Source organism: Tenebrio molitor, chromosome 1, assembly GCF_963966145.1.
Source record: "Tenebrio molitor chromosome 1, icTenMoli1.1, whole genome shotgun sequence".
Classification (NCBI taxonomy): domain Eukaryota; kingdom Metazoa; phylum Arthropoda; class Insecta; order Coleoptera; family Tenebrionidae; genus Tenebrio; species Tenebrio molitor.
Window position 1 is genome coordinate 36565102 of NC_091046.1, and position 24475 is coordinate 36589576.

General features: G+C 38.9%; 1 protein-coding gene across 3 annotated transcripts in view; it reads right to left on the bottom strand.

The window, feature by feature from the left end:
* The window catches only part of ci (cubitus interruptus), a 71469-nt gene that overhangs the window by 22153 nt on the left and 24841 nt on the right, over window positions 1–24475 (bottom strand). The window contains exon 1 of one of the 3 annotated variants that reach the window (XM_069039125.1): window positions 9495–9907. The exons of the other annotated variants lie outside the window; for them this stretch is intronic. The gene's annotated coding sequence lies outside the window, so the exon portion shown is untranslated. Of the gene's footprint in view, window positions 1–9494; window positions 9908–24475 lie in introns of those variants that run through there. 3 annotated transcript variants of the gene reach the window in all.

Below are 24475 nucleotides of genomic sequence, written 5' to 3' on the forward strand. Positions count from 1 at the left end.
AAAGCTAAGTTTACACACGTCTACGGCTCGTGTGTTAACAAGATTTGTCGCCGTTAATTATATGTCAGATATAATTAGTACGTAACTACGTAATTTGCTTCTTCCTCCAGATTTATTATTTACTTTAATATATGAAACAGTTCAAAAAAAGTAAAGAATTAATTTTTTAAAGATAATATTCAATGAAATGTAGTTCCATTGTGGCCGTCCAAGGCTAAAAACACTGAATTAAAATAGATAAAAAGTCATTCAACGAAAAATCGTAAAAATGCCATTGACATTGACATGACTATGGTGACAATGAAAAATGACGTCAGCAAAACGCATTACTTTTTGTTACGGCAAGATGTGACACGCAATCTGAGCAGCTAAATTGGAGCTTTCCTTGACTGATATGTCAAAAAAACGTGCGTCGTAGCGTACCTGTTGTTAGTTTGCATTAAATTCTTGAAACGATTGAGTACAACTCGCAGTGTTGTTAATTTTTGACAAAAATTGGCCACACCTTTATGCGACAGCTGTCACAGTTTATGTGTTGGAGTAATTGTCAAATGTGCAGAATCAGTAGGTACTTGTTTGGCTTTGCAAAGGCGTAAAATACAACGTAATAGTTGCCAACTGACGCAGTGAAAACCGTGAGACAAAGAAATTAAGTCAATAGAGTGTATAATTGACAATAACAAGGCCTATTTATTATTTCACGAATCAATGGAAGTTTCCTATTGGCCTATCAATTACAGATTGCAGTTGGAATCGAAGTGGTAACGTCCACCGACGGTGACTGTGAAGAAGCGATAATTAGAGTGTGGTTGGCCTTTAAAAGGCGTTGAAGCTTCAAATCAACATTAATTAAAAACCGACTTGTAGGTTCATTCTGGCGCAAGTAATTTGAATTAATTATTATAGGATCGTGCACGTCTGTGTGCACGTTATACATATTCAAACTCACGGCAGAAGTGCATTTGCATAGAACACGTTCTTACTCCTGGATGCTCTATCAAGGCGTGGGGCTGAAAACCGTATCTGGAGCTCACCGCTACCGCCTTTTAAATTAGAATCATATGTCATAAATAATCACAACGAAAGCAGCAATGCAGGAAACGCAACATTAAACGGTCGACTTCTATCGTACACTTTCCTTTGAGATATTGTGAGAAAAAATCGAAAAGTTACGACGGACAAGCCCAACTATACCTACATTATTGCCTCAACCCATTTGAATTAAATGTGTAAGCAGTTGCAACAATCTTGACGTATTGACGTATTTATGGCGGGCTGGTTAATCAATAATATTTATTTCTTCTTATGGACACCTGAAAAGTTCAAGGTTTTTAATGTGGAAATTTACACAATAGAGAACTACCCACATCACCATTATCTGGGAGAATCGAACTCAAAAAAACGTGAAAACAGAAGCCGGAACAAATCGTTTAATCACCATACCCAAAAAGAAGTATAATGATAGTGGCCACAATAAATGAAGAGAGCGGACCTGTCCCGCGGCTGTATTATACAGTCCTGAAAGCAAAAACGCTGTAGGCTTCCAGGATAGGATAGAATGAGGAAAAAAGGAAAGCATTTCTTGCTAAAATTTTGTAATTCTTAAAAAAGGAGAGATGATATTAATTTAAAAGGCTATAAAAATATGTAGGTACCCAATAAAGTAGAGTAATAAAGAAAGAATTAGTTTAAATTGGATTGGAAGCAAAATTAAAATATAAAAAAAAAATAGCGGCGATAAACAGCTGTGCCACCACTTCAGAGAGCTAAGTAAAGCTTTATGTTTTCTTTTACTGATAGAATTTGTAATTTCATATAAAAAAGCCGATAACACGTTATGAACTTAAAAGCTACGTCAATTTTTCAATTAGGTTCGGATTAACTTTATGCGAATTTAATTGGTTTAAATATAAGCGTTTCAACTAAAATTAGTTTGAAAGTACTAAAAATAATTCCCGCGTCAATCAGGTTCAAAAAACTTCTTGAAATATGTTATCATGTGCAGTTGTCCACTTAAATAACTAGCACGGGTAGGCTGGTTCCATGGAGATTTCCTCGAGTCCCGACGTGGTACACTTGGGAGCTTTCTGGCCGGCTGCACCAGCAAGTTTCTGATAGCTCGACTAATAAAGCTGCTATCTACTTCCTTGCCACCGGTACAGAAATTGTGTTTATTACATAATAAAAACTGAAACGCATTTGTAATAAAATTAAAAGCATGCTGCGAGCTTTATTGAAAATATTTGTGTGGAGCTCGGCCAGCCGAAGATTACTTGTGACAAGCACGACGTACCGAGTTTACAAGGAATTCGTTTGGAAAAGAATCAAGCGCGACGTTCTTCATGGGGCGTACTACGGTAACCTGAAACTGAAATTTGGTCAAGTGCACCTCTTTCATTAATCCTCCAGTGTCGTGCATTGTGTAACTCAACTCAACGATAAAGTCTAGCATGTAATTGGCACTGACCACAACGTGCAGTGTCGTGAACAGGCCAATCTTACCAACAATCGTTGAATTAAATATTCATGAATGGAGCACCACACGAGTTCCAGTTTCTTTTTAGATCTCATTTTTGTTCTTCACGGCGAAAATAAACATGGATGATGTGGTCGACTACGAAACGCCATTAAATCGAAGCAATAAACACGAACATTGACGTAAAATGAATTTTAATGGTCCATCGCATTTCCAAGTGATGTCCACTCGCGGTCCACCAGAGCAATACGCAATCAATTTCTTTCACAGCGTCAGCGGCTCTTAACGGAACGAACTCGAATTGTGTTTCCGCCCACGCCGAGTCGCTCCGTGGGCTATCAAAAGAAAGAAGAATAAGGGAAGCCCGAGACGGTTGTTTCTCTTTCTACATCAACACTTTCTGACGAGTTTCCTTTGAATTCCACGTCGTGTCAAACCTTGCTTTGCCAGGTTCTAGCTCTAAACACTTTCTGAAGATGTAAATTACACCGCGTAAACAGTATTTAGAGCAACTTTTTGCTATTAATCAAATACTCTCATTATTTTATCTAACCATGATATCGTGATATCTACCTCAAAATTCAAATTCGCAACTAAAATAGATCACAAGAACCCTCGTGTATGTTGGGGTGGATCAAATTTGAAACACTGGATTCGTGGACACAATTCCTCCAATCTGGAGTGAACTGACGAGTCACTATGACGATTGCTATTCCTGTGTAATTGATAATAATGGTATTGCATTAAAAAAAATCCAGATCAATGCAAATGCATTGTACATCTTAATCTAGAGTCGTTTTCTACTACACCAGAGAACTGATTATCCCTTTGAAACATTAGACAATAAAACTATCATTGATTTATTAGTGGACAAAGACGAGTATTCACCTCATTAATTTGGCCAATGAAAATGCTCTATTTTTTGAAATTGGACCAATCAAATTGGAATTACGCGATAATTTTTTTGACTATTCCATTCACCTGTCATTTGTTAAAAATGCACCAATAAAAACACAATTTTACACATTTATTACCATGGTTTCAAAAAATTGGACCGAATATTCCCACTCGTGGAAATTGTATCGGTAATACCACTAGTGATCCCAGCGATAATTTTTAACAAATGAATACAGCCTTGAGAATTGCTTCCAAATGGACTCACGTGTCTTTTTTGTGTTGTTGGAAACATTTTCTTCAATTTCTGCATGAATTTCTTCTTCCGATTTGCTGCCAAATTGTCAAAGTTGGTTCATGGAATAGTCCTCCGAATACAACTCGTAGTCCAAATTATGTAGACTATTTTTCAAACTGGTTTCACTCATTCAATTGTGCTTGAGAATCTCACTCGTGCTGACGCACTCGTGGATTCATTCCCAAGCACAATTGATAATTCGTGACCAGTTTGAAAAACAATCGACATAATTTGGACTACTCGTGGTATTATAAATGACAATTTTTTGACATGTCAGTCAAATCAGTATTAATATTAATTAAATAATGTATTGATTATAATTTTAATTTGGCCTATATTTAAGTTGTAGCGATCATTCCGTAAATATGTACTCATATCGAATTGCCCTCGTGGTTGAGAAATTCCAGAGAATTTTGTTAGTGACCCACTAGTGTCTGCTGTTAAATTCCCTCTTGCTACACAGTCAGGAATTTTTACAACAGACACTCCTAATCACCAACACAGAATTATCGGGAATTTCTCAATCACTAGGGCAATTATACCTGATAATTTTTTTACATAAACTTTTGTTAATAATTATTTTATTGGTTAAAAGAAGAAAAAACAAGTACCGCAAATTTTAATAGAAAGATCATAAAATGCATTCACGTTGTTTTGGCTTAATAGGAGGCCATGAAAATTTTGCATTTATGTAATTTGGTAGTAAAGCTGTCTGTTGTATTAAGTTATGTTTTTCTAAATTTGGGATTATAAATAGCGTTAATGTCTAGTGCATTGTTTTCAGTTTTACTAGTTTGTAATAGAAGAATACTCATACATCAAAAATATTCGTATCAAACAAATTAAAGGTCGCCTTATAAAAACAGAGACCTTAAAATTCTTCATAAAATATCAAAAGAGCAGCTATATGAATTGCGTAACTCCACTGTATTTACTGATAATATATTAAAGTATTATCTTATTATTGGTAATAGATTCAAGGTCTTGAATCAATTGTACCAGTGTATATCGTCATTTATATCGATCGTTTAGACAATATGATCTAAAATGATGCTTTAAAAGAAGGAGTGTTATTGCGAAATAAAGAAAAAACAAAATTGATGCAAACCTGACGAAATTTTGTTATGTTAGAAGATCACACAATAGCGCCAAAACTGTGAGTGTTTTGTCAAGAAACAAACAAGGCCGTTGCAAGAACGATAACGATTTCCAATTTCCCCAAGTTGTGAGCCCCTTCTCTCTGTGAAGATAGCATCTTCGGCCGAAGGGATGACTTTTTGCCGCGTTTCCACAATACCTTAATTCCGTTTTGTGACAAGCAGGTAGACGGGTTAAGAGGCTGGGATCCTTCCGAAAGGACTATTTAGTACTGTCACTGTGTCACTTCTAATGATTTCCGAGAAGAGCGCGGCCACGAAGTAGCGTCAACAAATGTGTTCATTGCGATGTTACCTTCAGGAAGTTTATAATGTCTTCAGGAGTGAAGTGGTGGTTCGCTTATTATTTCGCCAGACTATACGTGTCAATTAATTTAAATTTATTTGCTGCGCACTGGCGGAGAGTGGTTGCGAGACGATACCACTGCTTCTCTCTGGATGCAAGTTTACTTAACGAGAACATAAACCTTTTACATGCGAGAAGCGATGGAAATGAGCGTAAATATAGTCGCAAGCAGAGCGCCTGCAAAATCAGAACACCTACGGTAAACCATAAACGACAAAACGTCCACTAACAAGTGTGAATTGTTATCAGCTGCGCGACCTTTAACCCTATTCCGGACGCAACGACGCGCAACTTGTTACCACTTTTTATTAATTACGCGTAGTACCGGCAGTGCTTTGTAAAAATCGGAGCTGCGACATTCCTCCGGGTCAGAGCTTTTGCCGATAGAGAGCAACAAAAGGAACGGTGCGGCGACCGTTTAAAATGTTGAAAACATTAACTAGCCTGGACATGTAAACTAAACCGTGGAGGATACGCACATACGGCCTTAACGTGTTCGACCAGTGCGACAGCACCAACTGCCAACGATTCTGGTGCAGAACACTGGATACTTGCTGCAACGCCATCAGATACTGCCTACTTGACTATGCCAATTAACTCAAAGTGACCCACCCTGTGTTAGATTGTTCTGCGGTCTCACGTGACCGTAGGTGTTAATAAGCTACTCTTATCTTTCGATATCCTCGCTTTTCCACATTCATTTTAAGGACGCGACCCAAGTTACGACCGTCCATAATTTAAACCATCTGGAGTTGCTGACGTCGTTAACCGGAGTCATAACGATTCGCATTTTTTTGTCAGTCAATTTAGGTGCTCGATCTTGCAATTTAGTCTTTTTCATTTTGCAAGATTGTGCTCTCTAGGAACAGTTTAAAGTACAATAGAAGCTGTTTAACGAATAATGTGTCCGTCGTAGACAGCTTTCAGAGTCTATCAAAGAAAGCGCCGTCACTGAAAGTTCTGCGAGACGCGCAGCGACCATAAGAAGTCTGTCATCTATGGTGCCGCCTCTCGATTTTAGTTTTTCTGTTAACAAAAGAAAAAGAGTGCTTAATGATTGAAGTTTATTCTCGAACTGGAACCTGTAATTTCCCAGCACTTGCCCAAAATGCCATCAGCTAGGTCAGTTCTATCCCCAAAGTTGGCTCACGCTTAAAGAATTCGCTGAAAAATTAACGCACAGCAGTCGGATCTTTATTTTGTTTCAACAATAAAATTTAAAAATGTCTTTTATTTCCATTTATGATAATTTGACATAATAATATGCAAAAATCATTCATGTATGCATTTATAATTAATTTTTCCACAAAACATCACCGTAGACGTCCATAAATAAACTCATGAAATAAAAAATTACTACAAATAAACAATATTGCCAACGATATTGTTGACTTTTATTATCCATTCAGCCCACCTAGATCGGAGCAACTACAAGAATGTTTCTTTAGATATATGCACTACAGTACAAATCGCTATTTTGTAATGCAATATAGTACTGCAGTTTTTAAACAGCTTTACACTGAGAAAACAAATTGTTGTCAAGCAAAATGCATTAGCGTCTTTGATCTTACAACTGTCTCTGGTTGAAATCTTTTTCTTAGACTTAACAGATTTTACGGCAAAACTGTATTGTCTATTTTCAAGAAAAAGAAGAAAGAGTAAAATTTTTCTATTCATTTAACGAGTACAAAAAACCTGGATTTTAGCATTGTACGTGTCTGTCCGCTTTAAAAAGCTATTTGTCAAGAGCTTTCTAGAGACACTTTAACGTGATCCAGCAACCAAAACTGTATTCAGCTGGAAAAATATTGACGAAAATTAGTGAGGACTTAAAATGTAATACGAGCAAATCAAATCTGCTGTTAAAAGTAAAATAGAAACCGAATAGGTAAGTGAATTGTATCAGGTACTGATGACGATGAATTAACGGAAACGATGCACCATTGTTTCTCTGGCATTCGTGCGGATGACCGTGGAGCTTTCGTGTCAAGAAGTCGTCGAAGATGAGAGCACCGACGTGGTGATTGTTAATCTCGACCAAATAATATTATGAACAAGCAAAAGAATTAATCAAAACAATTATTATGGGTGTTTGAGGGATGTGGATGTAAATTGTGATCCGGAGTGGGCGAACAGGCGTACCACCTGCCGATAAAAGATTGCAGCCTTAGTAAAATGCCCTGTCCGATAGAATCTTACATGGGCCGTCCATTTCACACAGTGCAAGAGCTGTTTATCTTGCCGGGTTCGGATACACTTATTTAAGATATCACTTAAATGAACATTATTTAAACCCATTGTGAATTCTGACAGGGCCGTAAAGGTGCGTCTGGTCGAGCCGTGCCTTCATCTATTTTCCTTTGGAACGTGGAAGTTTGACAAAAACGCATAACAATTTGATTAGACGCGAAAGGGTAATGAAGCAAGACGAGTCCAGCTATCAATTTGAACATCCTGTAATTACACAACGCCACAATATTATGAATAATTTGAGCGAGATTAAGTGCAGCTTTCAAGAGAGTCATGACAAATGGACGTCGATCTTCCTCAACGAATCCTCGTTAATCATAAATTTACCTTAAGTGGATGAATGTGGAAGAATCGGAAAAGCCGCAGTGATAAGTCCGTACCGATTGAACGATTCCGTCGATTGACAAATCACGACGCGTGTCTCCGAAGACAAGCCACGATGAAAGCGGAACATGTCCTGCGGATGACGGTTCGAGTCTGCCGAAACAATGAAACTCCAGGTAATTATTTGTTGAAGATGAAAAATCTAGCGTAATTTCGAGTGTCATTGATCGATAGCAAAAATTTTTCAAAGCGTCACGAAGCCAACAATTTACTTTGAAATTCGTGACCGAAAATAAAGCAGCAAAGAACGTAAAGTGCCAGAGCTTTAAATGATGATGAAGTTACAAAATCCGGTTTTCTCTGAAGAGGGTATAATAAAGTCGTTAATCATAGTAGCTTTAGAACCTGCCCCCCGATATCCGATCTGCCTTATAAAGTTTTATTTAAATTTATAATTATTCCTTCTAATCTTGATACTACCTCTGCGGGTAGTACTTCTTCTAGACATACCTACCATAGGCGGCGCTCTCGCCAGGCTGCCAGGATTAGATGCTTTACGCGTGTTTGTCACAGCTGTCATCGACAAATTAATCGGAAAGTTCAACAGATGCTTCCAATTGACGTCGACGCCAAAGGTCGAAATGCAATTTGTGCCGTCCACTTGGCCGGCACAAGACAGGGTACGGCGGAGCAAAAAGTGGTCTTGCGCGACTACCACCACCAATAAAGTCGGGGCACAATTGTACCTTCGGCCGCTGAAAAGCAGAATGACTCCCGTCGACCCATTTAATGTCTGCCCTTGGAGCACTTATTCGGTGTGGTGGTGCTTTTATCGCTCGGTGTCACCCAAAAAGAAATTTTTTTATGGTCACCGTCCGGTCTACCTGCGACTTCCAGGGTCCGGTCATTTAGTGGTAAAATTCCCGTTTTTAACATCGAAATAAAATGCGATAATTTTATTCAAAAGCGTTAAAGCATGGACAGGTGGGTGCATTTTTGTTTAATTAGACCCAGGAAACACGTTTTCGTCGGCCGAGTTAATTAGAACGTTTCGGGAATATCTCGAATGCTTGGAAAGCTTGCGGCAGCGATATTTAATGGAATAATAACATTACAAAATCTTGTTTACTCGCGATAATTTGTTAATAAACTTCAGGACTGGTTTCGTGCAACCGTAATTATCGATATTTAATAATATCAGGTCTATCTTTCACGGACTAAATTGTTGTAATTAAACGTAATTACACGCATTAATTAGCTGAGGAATTATTCGTTACGGGGCAAATTACCTCGTAAGAGGTGAGCTTTACGCAAAACAAGAGATGAGAAGGGAGATGGACCGCGACATCTGACACAAGAAATTGAGGCCGCGCACCTTACCCAAAAGACCAAATATAGCCATTCGTCTTATTAATTGAACTGTCAACTGCGATGATGAAACTGAATAGATAACAAGTGGAAAAAATTCGTCGGTAAGATTTTTCCCAATAGCAATAATTTATTCTGGTTGAACCATAAACGGCCGTACCATAAAAATTGATCGAATTGTTTGATAGAAAAGTTGATTAATGACATGGAAGTAATTTCTGTAACACAGGCTGGTGACAGTCTTGTCACCACGCCGAAATTTATGGGACGGCGGAAAAGTTTAATGTTTCCTTAATTAAGCCTTTATCCCTGGGCGCATGTGTGAACACACTTAAAACAGGATGTTTTAAGCTAACGTTACCAAATAAATTACCAACTTACTGTAAATAATTTCAAAGTGTTCTTTTTTTATGTGTCAGCGCGTTCCTCTCTTGATTTCCCGTTTAAATCCCCGCATAAAACAGTAGATTAAGGTCGATTTTGGCAGCAGTGACGTGCACAGGTGAGCCACAATCCGAACAGAAACTTAAACTTAACTTCACACTTGTACTTTATTGACTAGAGATGAGAAAGCACCAGATGAGAACATATCACAAATTCGGTCCCGAGCGTACCGTTCGAGTGCGGGTACCATTCGAGTACTCGGTCACAATATGGAGCGACGGATCCAAGTCACAACACCCACGTGATAACAAGTGGTAGAACACAAAGCACTACCATCGTGCAGATTTGAGGTTGCCATGATCGGAGCACGGTGAAGAAGATAGAATCGCGCCGAGTATGATGTAGGGAGGCTCAAGTCAAACTGAAGTTGGTGTTCTCGGAGGAACAGGTCGGGAGGAGAGGCCGACCACCCATGCCGCTAGACCAATCTCTGCTCAGAATGTCTTATTCCCGGGCCGACAATATAATAAAACACAATCACGACGAAATAAGACCGCGAGGATGATTGAGCCGTGGATTGCGGACTGCTGGGGGCTCTCCAAGATGGCCGAGGAGCGAGGTACGTGCGCCGGATGACAGAACTAATGATCCTGGCTCGCAATTTAGGATCGGCCGGTACGTTATTAGCATTCGCCGTGTCCTGGACGGGCGGCGTAAACGCGAAATTGACCGCGTAATCGCAACAATGCACACGACAATAACTTCATCTGTGCGTGGAGTACCATCTTGGTACTAACACGGGCGGAGGAGCGAGGCGCGGACGACCCCAAACGGATCGTGGACACCACCTTTTGGGAAGAGACCGACTCGACACTTCTCACGTGGAAAACAATCCTGAAATTAACCTCAACGTCAACACATAATTCAACATTCGATCCTCTTATATTTTAATCCGAAAAGCTCCTCCGATGGGAATGAAGGAACTATTTGTCAAGATGTCGAATTAATTATTTATTGAGCACGTGTATCGTGTTCGAGGAGATTTATTGCTGTCAATATTTGTACACGAGTTTAAATAGCAATGAATAGAAACGTGACGTAAGTACTACTTAGTGGAGGGTGGAGAATAATAAATTAGAAGCGACAGCTGGAAGACATAACCTAATCTTGAAGACAACAACGTTTTAATATCACATATCCAAAACAATTGTTTCTTGTCTTGCACAAAAAATGTTTTAGATTCCTGAAAAAACACAAAGGTCGTTATCCTGTTTCGCGTCTGTGGAAATGTAGCGTTTTGTTTTAAAAATTACAGAAACCTCTGATCTTATAAATTATAACGTAATAGATATTTCAACATTAGTAAGTACAATTAATTATTAAGAATAGAGTAATAATTTTTACGAGTATGTTGGACTGAATGAAGCTTTTCATGTTATGTTGATTTATAAAAGTGTCTAGAATAAAAATATTATTTATTGATAGTTAGATCTTTGATCTCACTTACATAAATATATTAATGGTGTTCTTAAACTTATTTAGTTAACAAGTTAACGACCAATAAATATCAGTGAGCAAGTGTACTCTATCATTTACCAGTGTGCTTGACTACAAAGATTATTCATCAAAGTACTCGTAATGTACATTGTAACAATTAATTTTCATCGAGTCGTTTATTGTTAACAAATGTCACACTGTTCTTTCGACCTACACAGACATAAAAAATAACACAACAAAATCTCTCTTTTCTTATTACATTATTAATTCAACAATAACTCCATATAATAAGATCATCTTTAATTATAAACAATTCTGACATGGTTTTCAGAGACTTCGTCTGTAATAAATGGGATATTAGCATTTATGAAAAGGTATCTCTCTTGGAAATCGAAGAAAAATTCGTACACAAAACAAGCTCCTAATGTATTATATTTTTATTTCTCCCATAAAGAAGCTTAATTAATTGCTTGCGTTTTAATATTTCTTATTATATCTACATTAATTTGTAATTTGATGTTAGTTGTGTGCTTGTTATAAATATTTATGTCAGATTCGTTTATGGAAACATGTTTTTATTATTCCAGAATTCTGTTTTTAGAAAAGGTTTCTGATGTGTCTGTCAGATAATTTCTCAGACAATAAGTACAAAAAATTATTTTAACGTGAGTACCAATTGACACATGACCCATAAATCCATTTTCTATTGATACAAAATAAATGCCCTGTATTCCACTAAAATTTGACTAACAATAGAAAATAACTTGCAAACAAACTGAAAATAGCGTGGTTATTAAGTAAGGGGTGTTTTTTTTTAATTTGGCGTCGAAGTTGGCGTTGAAAAGTCGATCGTGAACGCACCACCGGATTACAACTCTGATCAGCTGTTTAAATCTAACCTCACTTTTTGCATGTTTTTAATATGCAATTTGAAAAATCAGTCATTTTAAGATAATTGGTTCATTCACAATCGACTCTTCAACGCCAATTTCGACACCAAATTTTAAAAAACAACTTTATACTAAAATAATAGGTGTCTGTACATGAGACTATTATTTCCAAAATCTAGAATTGAGAAAAAATGCTTCAGTTTTCTGTTTCAGTTGTTGTTTTTTACGTTGTGTGTAGCACACTTAGTTGCGCAATGAAATCGAAAAAAATGGTTGCAATCACGAGAGAGTTATAATTTAGAAGACTGGCTCCGTAGCGCACAGATTCATTTATCAAAGGTATGTCTTGGAGCAACGGTTACACATTAGAATTCAACATGAAGGTGAATAACTGGATGATGCGAAAACAAGACGATTTGAGAGTACGGCGTCGAGAACAAGGTCTCGTTGGTGGTTTGGTGTTGGGAACCAGAAGGCACATAACGTCCAAAGTTCTTTGTTCAAAATTTGCATCGGTCGGGTGGACCGACTTCTCCGCACAAATTCCAATCCAGTTCGGTTTCTTTTTATTGGCCGCTAGTTTTAAGTTGTTTGTACAACAGGTGGTGATGGAAACCCTATATTAAAATTGTATCAAAAGTTAATTTGTTTTCGGCTTCAGTGGTTGCCCGTGTGCATAACTTAATAACGAATTTATCGCTTGCACCGTTAAGGCAGCTCGGAGAATTTTGTAATGACAAATCACCTCGGGAGCAGGCGAATTAACCTTAAATTATCTTCAACAAGTACGGGTTAACAACCCCGCGTTCTTATATACCTGAATTTCGGTTTACGATTTAATATACGACGTGAAACATTCGAATGTTTCAAAATGTAATTATTGGTTGATTGAGATTTTAATTGCGCCTAAACTGAAAATTCATTAATCAAAGCCGATTCAGAAATGGTACGGATTGGACGCACACTATTATTAATTGACTTGTAACGAAATTTATTGCTCTTTAATATTGATTATTAGGAGATTTTATCAAGAAATTAATTCTGTAATTTATATTTAAAATAATGAGCGGTTCTAGACAAATCCAATAAGAACGCTCGATCTAGGCTCAAGACGTCTTCTATCTCTCCCGTACGATCTGGAACCGTATATTAATTTCGAAGCTAAATTAACCTCCCCACTAATTATCACAAGAAATAATACCATTGTCCGGCTCGAAAATTCTTTTTTAATTACTTAATTAATTGCGTTATGCGGGAAAAATGCCGGTAGCTTATTCTCATTCGACCATTAACGTCTCCTGAAAGGAAACCGACGTGTCATTGACTAATCGAGCTGCTGAAAAAAGCACGTGTTAATTTACGTGCACACACCGTGCATACATCTGTTGAATTAAATTTACGACCTTATCGTCCCGATCAAATTTCATTTATAAAAAACCAACTATTTCGTTGGCAAAACAATATAAAGTGAAAAAACAAAATGAATTCGAAAGACGATGATAATCTATGCAGCCATTTGCATATCTTGAATTATTGATGGAGCTTTAATTAAAAGATACAACCTGATAGAGCCAGAATCCCTCAGAATTTGTTTTATAATCTTACACATCTCATTTTCATTTTTTGCCTGGTACCTATTATACAAGTCTACTGGACCATGGCCACTTGGAATCCTTGGTTTACATCAGTGGCAACTGGTACATGATCAGGCTAAATTGAAAAAAACCATAAACAATACTTATCTAATATGTCGAGCAAAAAAGAAATTGTTAATTAAGATGTGTGTTGCAGTGTTTAGCAGTCCCCACCACGTGGAACGGAATTTTTTGACACCGCAGTAATTACTGCCGTAATTGCTGCGTTCAAAAATCAAAATATCAAGTTGTGGTTGAAAAAGTGGTCATTCATGTGATGATTTATTGTTGACTATATTAAGACAGGCAGGTGCGATGATGGAATTTCGAAATTAATTTGGTAATCAAGAGGCCGAGATAAATCAAATTAAAGTAATTAAAGGCGAAGACGAAATTTTCGCCAGAACCAATCAAAACCTTCTTCATATCCTGAACCGAGAATATCGTGATTGAGTTGTGGCCGTTGTAATTACTTAATCATATCTCAAGAATTGCAGTCAGAAAAGATAGTAAATAAAGGAAGCGATGGCGGTAATGCAAAACTGTGCTCGACGGGGGACGGCGAGGTTGTTGATCCGACGTCAACAACAATCTTTACGATGTTGATATAAAATTAGAAGTACAGAAAAAACGACGATCGCTTTTAAAATTCAATTTGTGGATAAGTAAGCGAGGATCGGAATAATTTCTTTATGTTTTTACCGCGTCGTCCGCAGCGTTTTATGTTGTTTTAACATCGTCACGAAAATAATTATTGCGCCGTCGATAATCACGCTAAAAAATATAAATTGGTTTTACGGACGTGGAGCAAAAGAGGAAGAGTGAGAAGAGGACGTCAAAAAGTCGTGGCCATGTTGGATTCGTCCGAGATCCACCGAAGTTGTCCGCTCCAATCAAGCCAACTAATATAATTGAGATATGAAGATCGAATAAGTCAAGGCTTGTGGTATCTCGGAGGTTGTGGTTACATGGGCGGTCTCCGACCACGATCCCGAAACCCATAATTGCGGCAATTTTGTTTTCTCATACTTCATTTCGCTCGGTGTGCTCGTTTTGTTTATCACGGCGTTCGCTTGATGACGCCTTTCGGCTCGTTTTGATGGGATTTCGTGAGCTGTTTTCTTAAATATTACTCTCTCTTCTAAAGAAGTGTTTAAGTCTCATCATAGGACGCGGACGGGTTCGGTAAATGAAGCAATCTACCACCAAAAAGAATTCCCCTCGGGTACTCCAACTATTAACACTTCCTTCATGCCTCCAACACTGGGAGCTTCTAACGCGACCCAGACTTGTTAATGGTGTTTGACGTGAGCTGTTATTTGCATGTTAACTATGCCGAGCGCTTTCTCTCCTTTTTGACCAAAACGTGAGCAAATTCTCTATTCCGCGCGCAAAACTGACAGCCATTTTGCCGCCATTAAATTATACCGCAATAAATGTGGACTTGTGTCATCTGCACGTACTCAATAAAACTAACATTAAGTAATCGTTGAATAAGCGTAATGGGGAGACGTAATGGCGACAATTACACCAAAAGAATCGCTACAATATTGTCCCATAATCACACATTTTAATTGGACAAATGGCTTCGCGGTTTGCCGCCACCAATACTAATCGCAAACTAGGCTAAGGTCGCCAGTAACTTCTTTCTTCGGACAAAAGCGTACACTACCATTTCGTCAAGTTAATAAAATGTCCAATGCGAAATTGGTAGAAGGTCTTGGATTTTCTCATGGGCTATCAGTTAAACGACGAATATTGGGCTACAAGCCGACCGGAAAACATCGTCATTCGTTACGTTAGTTTCATCTCGTAGACGTCTCTAGAGTAGATACTCGACGTTTTCCGTTTTCATTTACATATTTTTCACTGGTTTATCGTTTCGCCCTCGTGCAGATATTTCCAAGGTCACAGCCCATGAGAGAATCGAACATCTCTACCTACATTGCTGACTGAAAGTGCACATGTGTGAAGTAGTCAAATTTTTGATTTTAGAATTTGTATCGAGACGAAAATAATTCTTCTTAACAAGTTATGCAAGACTCAACTTTCAAATTTCATTTACAATTTAACTTTAATTCCGTATCTCACTATGTCCAATGAAAAAAATATCTGAGCTGTCAGAAAGAAAACATTCGGATACTTCAAAAACATCATACCATCATGGAACACCCAGTCGAGGAGGTTTACAAAATAAACTTCAACCATTACTACGTTTCATGAAAATCTTCTTCCATCATGGAATTTTTTCAACAGTGGAAATACACGGATGGAACTCCAACAAAACTGTTGGTGGATGTGACAGCACTTCTAATTTAGTTTTTGCAATGCAGATGTGAACTGTATTAATACAATAGAATTTTCTTCTTTTCTGCTCTTTCACACGGGACGTTGATCGTTGAGAAGCTTTATTGCGAAATTTTGAATTTTCGAAAATATGTTTACATTTATACTTTATTCCGAAAATTGTGACATATCTAGATCAGAAAAGAGATAAAAATTATATTACATCACTCTAGAGTCTAGACCAAAAAGTAGAGATCAACTTGAAAGATCGAAATAAATGGATTGGAAAGTTTATCTCTTTGTAAGAGATTCTTTGAGCGTCTTTGCGGCAGACCCATTAACGACGATTCCAGAAATGCATTGTTCGAACCTCAGATATCCTTTTTGTTATGAAACAGTCGTTCTACGCTGCGATGTAGATACATATCTTATCACTATGCGTATCATGTGATCGTTTGTTTCTTGGTCATGGTTGGCAATAGCGATTAGCTTGTTGGCTTTTTGTTAGGGATACCACGTATATCACAGAAAGGACACAGGAACTGGCACGAACGTCGCCGCCCACCTTTTCCTAGGAAGTCACGTGAGCAATGCCATCACCGCCACCATCATCAATAATAACAGTCGCGGTGCGTCGGGAAACGAAGAAGAGGCATCCGTCCGGGTCCTCCGACTGGTTCTCCACCATTGTTTCGTCCTTTCCGCATAACAAAACGTTAAATTAAAATAAGGAAGAGGCGACCCGAGCCGCCCGTTGCGAACGCGTCTATGACTGGATCTCGGCGTCTGAAAGAGACATAAAGAGCAACAAAGAGCGCCATTATGCGCAATTGAGACATTCAGTTATTTATTCGTCGGTATGAATACGGCATTGAATCAAAACACTCATTATCTGATCATCGGATCTTAAGTTGGCGGAGCGATGCGTATCAACCGACAACCGCAAGCACTGAGAACGAGTTATAGGGGTAATAATCCAGCCAGACCCATAAACGATTATTACCGCTAACACGAGCACATCTTGCATGTTTGCTCCTAATAATCGTTAACACCGACTTGAGAACAACGGAATGACCGTGGACCGAGGAATTATGGAGGAGTCGCCCGCAATCCCGAACAACAAGATTCCCTTGTCGCTAATGGGACTTAATTGCAAATTATACACGACCACTTTAAATGAAATCCGACCTCGTAATTAAAACAGTGTTTTCGCGCGATTTTCTTCACACCGGTGGTAAGAAGAGGTCTGTTTGCGACGACCTGCGAGCCGCCTCGCCTCTGAAAGCCTAGCCGAAGAACACGTGTACCCCACCTCTTGATCCGCTTTTTGCCCGCACTCCTCCTCGATATTCAATTAGTACCGAAGACAAGTCTTCCTTGTCCCGTTCCTTCCAAAGACCGTCCGTTTTATTGATGGACAAACGTCGGCAGTAAGTGCTCTTGCGTGTTCCATTGGATAAAGCGGTCCGACCCCGTCCAAATGATCTAAATTAGGTACATTATTGTCTCGACGAAATCTGCCACACCGAACGACCAGAATGCGCCTCCTTATCGGCGTCGAATTTTTCTCGGACACCCCATTTCTCCCTGTTAATTGCCCCCGAGGGCACGACTCAATTAAGATAATATGCAATAAAGCACAGATCTGATCGCGGCTCTGGTTGGAGAAAAACTGAGAAAAAAACGATCGATTCCGTTTGGAAGAGCTTATTGTGTCTGGTCGCATCCGACCGGTTGTATCATGGCCGTTCTAAACTAGTTTCTCAAGCGGGCGCTTTGATCACTCTCTAATAGATATAGTTGCATGATTTTGTTAGTTCGATTCACAGCGGGCCCTAGCTACGAGCGAGCTTTTTCACAAAGTACATTCTGCACGAGTTATTGCCGCGCCGAGAATCTACAGCAGAGCCGACCTCGTCCGGAAAAAATAATAAATGTCGCATGAGGATAGCTCATTATCGGCAACATGAAAAACCGAAAGCGTGGACTTGACCGGATGAAAATGGAAATTTATACGCGATTTATTGCCGTCATGTTTACAAGCTGTACTTTCAATGTAATATGTCGTTGAATCCAGATGAACTAGGTTTTGTGTTATTTCTTGTCCGACGACTGCTCCTATCTTACCGATTCATCTTTCAATTACATCATTTCGTTATTAGTTTGCATCGGTTGCGACTTCTTTGTTACACTTTTTCATCCGTTTGCCGACGTGATTTACGACATCGTCGAGATTCTTCCTGCTCGCCAACAAATCTTCCCTGTTCTGAAATTTGAACAATCGGGCATACAGAAATGCTGTGCCAGGCATAAATTCTAAGGAGCCGAGTCCAGAGGAATCTACTCTCTTCCATTATATATGAATAATACATCCAAGAGAGGACGTAGAAAAACCTCCTCGTTTAAAGGCCATTGTTGTCCTTTGTTCGAAGCCAAACAAAAACATTAAATCCCGACTTAGTTCGGATGAAGTTATACTTATTCCAACAATTAAAGGCATCATAAATTCTTATCCGGCTCATCAAAAGCGTGACGGCTCCTGTTTGAACGCTGACTTAAGACGAGACCAATTACTGCGCTGATTGCGCTCTCCTTGATAAAAACGCGACACGCTCAGATTTGCTGTCAAATAATAGAATCGAGGTCGTCTCCAAGTAATGTTCCAACAAAGTGCTCTCGATGACTCCGAGTGTGGATTTCAGCCCGGCGCAATATTTATCGCATCGGTAAAAGTTCCACGCACCTAATAAGAATTGGTTTAGTTATTAATATTAATATATTAATAATCTAACACCTACGTGATCCTTTTTCGAAACAGGATGTCGTTTGGAATACAAATCGCGATATATGTACACCGGAATGATGTCAGCATTTTCACCGGTGCTTCGCGTTTTAAGGTCGCTGGTATGAGTTTGAGCTGGTGAGCGGGTCCGAAAAGGGTAAAACAAGAGTTGTTGGTAACGAATTAATCACTTAATAAATAATTCAAGATGTGCCTTCGGCAGAAGACGACTAGAGAAGCCAGTCTGTTTTATGACACGTGTGGAAGGTACTCGTTTGTGTGCAGTTCGCTTGATCTCAGATTACGGTCGAAAGCATGAATTTTAAACAGTTTGGTGATATCTTATTCGTATGACATGCATTTTATGTAAAATCGTTGCCCCCCGCGGAATTTCTAATTTCCTGCGGGTCCCTCGGCCGCGCGGAGTCTAGGGTCCAGGTAGACCCCGCGGGGGCATCTCCACGACGATGATGTATCACTGGAGCATGTAAATGTGTGAATTTTAAGGCGCGTCTCCGGATCCAGGCGGATTAGGGTCCAAGTCGGAGCTTTCGGCGTCCAACCAAGAGCTCGTTCGTGTTCGTGCATCTCATTTGATCGCAACTTATATCTAAAGGTAACTGATTTAGTTGTCTAGAATCTCGTGGGCGTGTTCTGTTTGTATCTGGAGGTCAGATGGTATCTGAGTCGGGGATGTGCACGATTTATGGCCGTGAAATCCATCCTCTATAACTCATGGCCATCGTGATACCGCAGGGTTGCTTACTCGCCTCCATTGTTGGGCGACATCAGCGGTAGACCCCAGATCGGACCGATACCGTAAGGTGGCGTTCCGCGCGATTACGACCGCCGACGGAACTAGATGGCGATACGGCCAACACGACTGATCAACTTATTAAGTCGGGCCTGTGTGACGTAAACAAGGACGATTTTCACCTTCGTCCGTCGCCGGAGAGCCGTAATTAGGGCCGAATACCGTCATGTAGATAATAGACCCATTGTTACGACATTCTCCGGCTGTTACGTCCGAATATCAATTCGGATAAAAAGCTTGCTGGCGGATAGCTACAAGCAAAGTCTGGACCAGTAATTGGATGTATGCTGGTTGAGTACAAATTGTCTGGTTTCGCCAATCTTGGCGAGCACGTTTGGATCGGAGACCTGCGTTAATTTTTGTTCGTGCCTCCGCTTGATTGATTGCTTTCCATGTCAAAACACAAAAGATAATTGACATTTTTTACGAGCGCAAACAGGCCCAACTCAAACCCAGTCTCCACGCCACGACGAAATTTTCAAAAATCTCCACTCACAATTAACTAAACTTTCTCAACAATTCCAAGAATCACGCACGACCTCAAGTTCAAAAAATTCCTCCACTATCGATCCGTTATCAATTAAAATTAATTACCGCAGGATTTTTACTTCATCATTCGGAGAACCACACCACTGAACTGATAACACATGAACTAATTGACGTGTCAGATCGAATGATATCACCCATAAATCTCTTCCTCATCATTTGCTCCAATCCAGTCTTGAAAGTGAAACCAATAAAAACTTTCTCCTGAGCTTTAACGACCATTTGTCATCTACGATTTTCAATTGTGCAATCACTAACTTTACACAATGGAACAAAACGAGATGGTCGCAGGTTTCCCTGGGTTGTTTTTGTCCGGACCGTCGGTAACGGGATGGAGAAAGTAGCAACCACTTTGAAAATTCAGCAGGTCCCAAAAACCAACTTTTTACGGTATCGTGAATTACCGAGATCTAAACGTGGCATGACTGCGAAGCTTCCACGAAGCAGCTTGCAACATTTTAGAATTGTGAAGGGCAAAAACTGTGTCGATTTGAGCGAAACTGCGAAGACAAAATATTTACTCCAAAGAAACCGAAAAAAGCGAAATCGTAAACGGCGAGTGTAAGGCCGCTGAAGCATGGAACTCGAAATGTAAATGTTACAACATGGTTAGCTTTAAAATATGACGATCGTGCCGCATGTGCGAATTTTAATTCTTTACGGCTTCGAGTTTGTTTATGTTGTGTTGCCGTCTGTATTGTGTTGCACCAGCTTCGCCGTGTTTTCTCTCGTGTCCTGGTTGCACTTGGCTCCTGAGCTATTCTCAGAGAGACCAAAACATTTCACTACATTCTTGCCGTATTTCAACAAGAAAACAGTGCTTTCCTCTGAAGTCTTAATTCGTCAAATCTGGCTCTGTCGGAAGCCTCGCCGCACGAAACTCGATCTTTCATGACGAATTTTAGTAACGATTTAGTAAATTGTCTGTGAAACATGGTTGAAGAAATTCGTTAATGATTTCATTAAGGCAACCGTCTTGGTCCGCGTGTACCACTCTTTCACAGGTACTAAGAAACATGTGCTCGAGTCTGGAATGTCCTTATGCAATTAATAATAACTTACTGTCATTTTTCAACCGGCAGACGGCTCCTTAAATCTAGCGTGATAATCTTACAAACGCATGCATGTTTTCTGTTGAGATGACAGGGCCATCTGTTAACGTACCCAAAGACTTCTTTTTGTCGATTACCTTTTAGTCATACGGCTACTGTTGATTATAAAACTGCTATGAATGTGCTCTTTCATGTTTGAATGTTTATCCTTCGCGTTACGGCCCCTTCCTGGGTTACCAATCGCAGCCACTCAACAGTGTGAACGCACCCGTTCAAACTTTAATTCCTCCGTAACAATCTCAACTCAACAAAATGACGCTGACAATCGATGGTTCACGTTAAAATTCAATCGCTGGATGTTACTTTGTATACAAAACGCCGCATAATGTAAGCTGAGCTTCATTAGCACTAATAATGCGGTAATGATAGATGATAGTCTACTATTATGGCATAGTGCAAGCGAATAAATTTTCTTGATCACCGATGACAATTATCACTTCGTCGCAATTGCGTTCTCGCATTAGCATAAACCCTGTCCATTATGCGTCCATTATATGGCACTGATGAGTTATTAATTAGATTTGATGGGCAGTCCATAATAGTGAAGACTATAAAACTGCAATAATGTTGTGGCGTCAGTCAAAGGACGGGCTGAATGCGCCATTAAATAGGTTGTTAGAGTGCATTTGCATTCGACACCCAAAAGGTCTACATCGATGCCGAATATGAATTACTTAGAAGATAGTTTGCATGTCACCATCATGAATTACGGCCATCCTTGAAAGGTGTTCTTGCTTGATTTAAAAAATGTACACGTACGAATCGGCATAGCGAACAGATAGAGGTGTCAAAGTTGCACAAAGATCGGTTACAAAGTATGGATGGAGGACTTCGATCCTGCGAATTAAGAGGCTATAAAAGCGGCGGCTTCTCTTAATTATTAATTAGAACTGGTTCGCCGGCAATAAAACTCTTAAAAATTAGAAGAGAAGATCTTAATCCCTGGAGCAGGAAGAATCCCAAAAACTCGCCAGTTCGTTAAATCAGAATTATGTGCGCCAGATGATTAGAACCGATGAGATCTAGAGATTCAGACGTCGTCGTAAATATCTTTTTACAGTTTCGTCATTTATATCAGGGGTCCCGATTCGGTGTTTGAGTGACCCAATCGGCGACTTTATTTCGTCGCCCAAAGTAGCAACGAAGACGCAAGCCGCCAATAATTACACGTTCTAAATGACGTGCCCGATGGCTCGTCAACAATAACGCTAATTAACCCACAATCCCTAGGCGGTGAGCCGGAGAACGTTCTTCTGATTGCTATCGGTGCAAGTTAGCTGCTCCGCAAGGCCGAGGACGATCCTCATTAACATTCGAAGTGTGCCTTTTCCGGTAATCGTTGCGGAAATATCCGGATTATTGCGAATTTAGATTTGCAGCGGATTTCCAAGAGAGGAAGTACAAGATGTTCAGGAAGAGCGCTACACGTTCCCGATTAAAGCCCAGGAAGTTGAAGTTGTTTAATAGGTGAAGAGCGGTATGTGTACGCGTTCGAATTTAAAATATTCCTCGAATGTGTTTATAAACAAGTCGACACGAAAAAAACCTACCCCCGGCCGGGGGGTGATCGTCGAAGCGTGGGTATAAATGTCTGTAAACATGAACATATGGTTGTTGACATTGGGAAAGACATATTTACGTGTTAATTAATAAAAACCTATTAATTTCGGTGATAAAAGAGCGAGGGGAAATATTTTTTATTCATCAACTGTATCCACAGCACGAATTTATGAGTTGACGATTTTTCAGTTCCTGTGAAAAATGAAAATATGCGTGTGCGTTAATAGTTATTTACGATCCGAGTGCGAGAAGACATTTTTCGCGCATGAGCGCATTATTTGCGCGTTTTCGCGCATCGAAGTTTGTACAATATTTTTTGAAACTAACATTATGTCTGATATGTCATGTACCCTTTATGAATAGATGGCGCTTGTTCATGCGCTTGCCAAAGTGTCAATCGAATTAATACCGATTTATTTTCACTCTTTCAAAATTTTCTACATCCAATTTGGAGAAATGGCGTTTTGTAAACCAGATTTTATTATTATCAAGTCACATTATTTTCAGAATGCTCAAAAAGGCGAATTCTTTTTGGATGATTTTGAAGCACTAGTGCGCGAAATCTATACGTTCGCAGTTAACTATTGCGGTCGCGAAATGTCATTTTGAAGATGGTGAGTTCAAAAAGGATTTTGCAAGACTTTGTTTCGAGAGGTTCAACGTGTAGTTGATATATTGAAGTATAGTTTAGTATAGAATAGTTTAGTGCATTGATGAATGGCTGATAATTATATATTATTATTAGGTACGTTCAAGATTAAGGCGTGCAGTTATACTCGTAGTAACAATCACTTCCGGTTCAATTTAAATTCTTTTCTTAAGAACAGTAAAACTTGTCTTCATCGGAGATCTATTTGCTGCAATAAGTAAAGTGTGTCTCAACCTTGCATCATATTTAGTTAAGTAATTATGTAAGTCAAAGTAAAACAAAAATTGTCAAATTTTCGTCAGAATCTCACAACTTGTTGATTTTTCGAAAACATCATTACTCTTGGTAAAAATTCATTTCAAACCGTGCCAACAACTCCACTTCCACATGTCTCTGTGGCAAAACTCAGTTACGATATTTACATACATACAATAGTATGTCATCAAGCAAATCTAAGACAATTCAATTCAATCAGCCATTATTGCTACATGTTATTATCGACAAAATCTGCATTTATAATATTCTGCTTGCACCTTGCGAAATTGCAATGTACTTATCTTTGTATTCATTTCCTTCACATTAGCGCACCACTAAAATTTATAATCTTTTTGCTCAGCTATAAATTTTAACTAATACGCTGCACTCATCGGACACTCTCCATATAAATTTTAGACAATTTCTAGACATTTTAATTGTTGTGAAGCAATTTCTCGGTGGACATTTACTGTTTTTCATAAATTATACAGCTATAATTTAATTGGTTTACGACTGTAAACAGACAGCTAAAGCTGTGTAGCAAATAGCTTATTAACTATGTAATACAATATTGAATTTAACGCAATTTGCAGTAATCACTTTTTGGATTCTTTATATTACGATAATTTTCAAAACCTAAAAATGATAAAATGTCAACACAAAAAATGTATTAGACATTTTAATGATTGTATTTTAATGTCTTTTTTATGTTCAACAACGGTATAAACATGAATAAAATTATGTAAAAATTATCGTAAACGTAGAAGTAAATTAACGGATTTCCCAACTGAAGGATTTACGCTTCAATAATTAAATATCTCCATTAAGGGAGAGTTTTACGATTTATTTATTGCTAATTATTATAAACATTCAAGTTTCTGTCGAACTTATTAACATTTATCATATAACCGTCTGTACATACCAGGTGGTCTGTAAAATAAAACCTAGAAGTA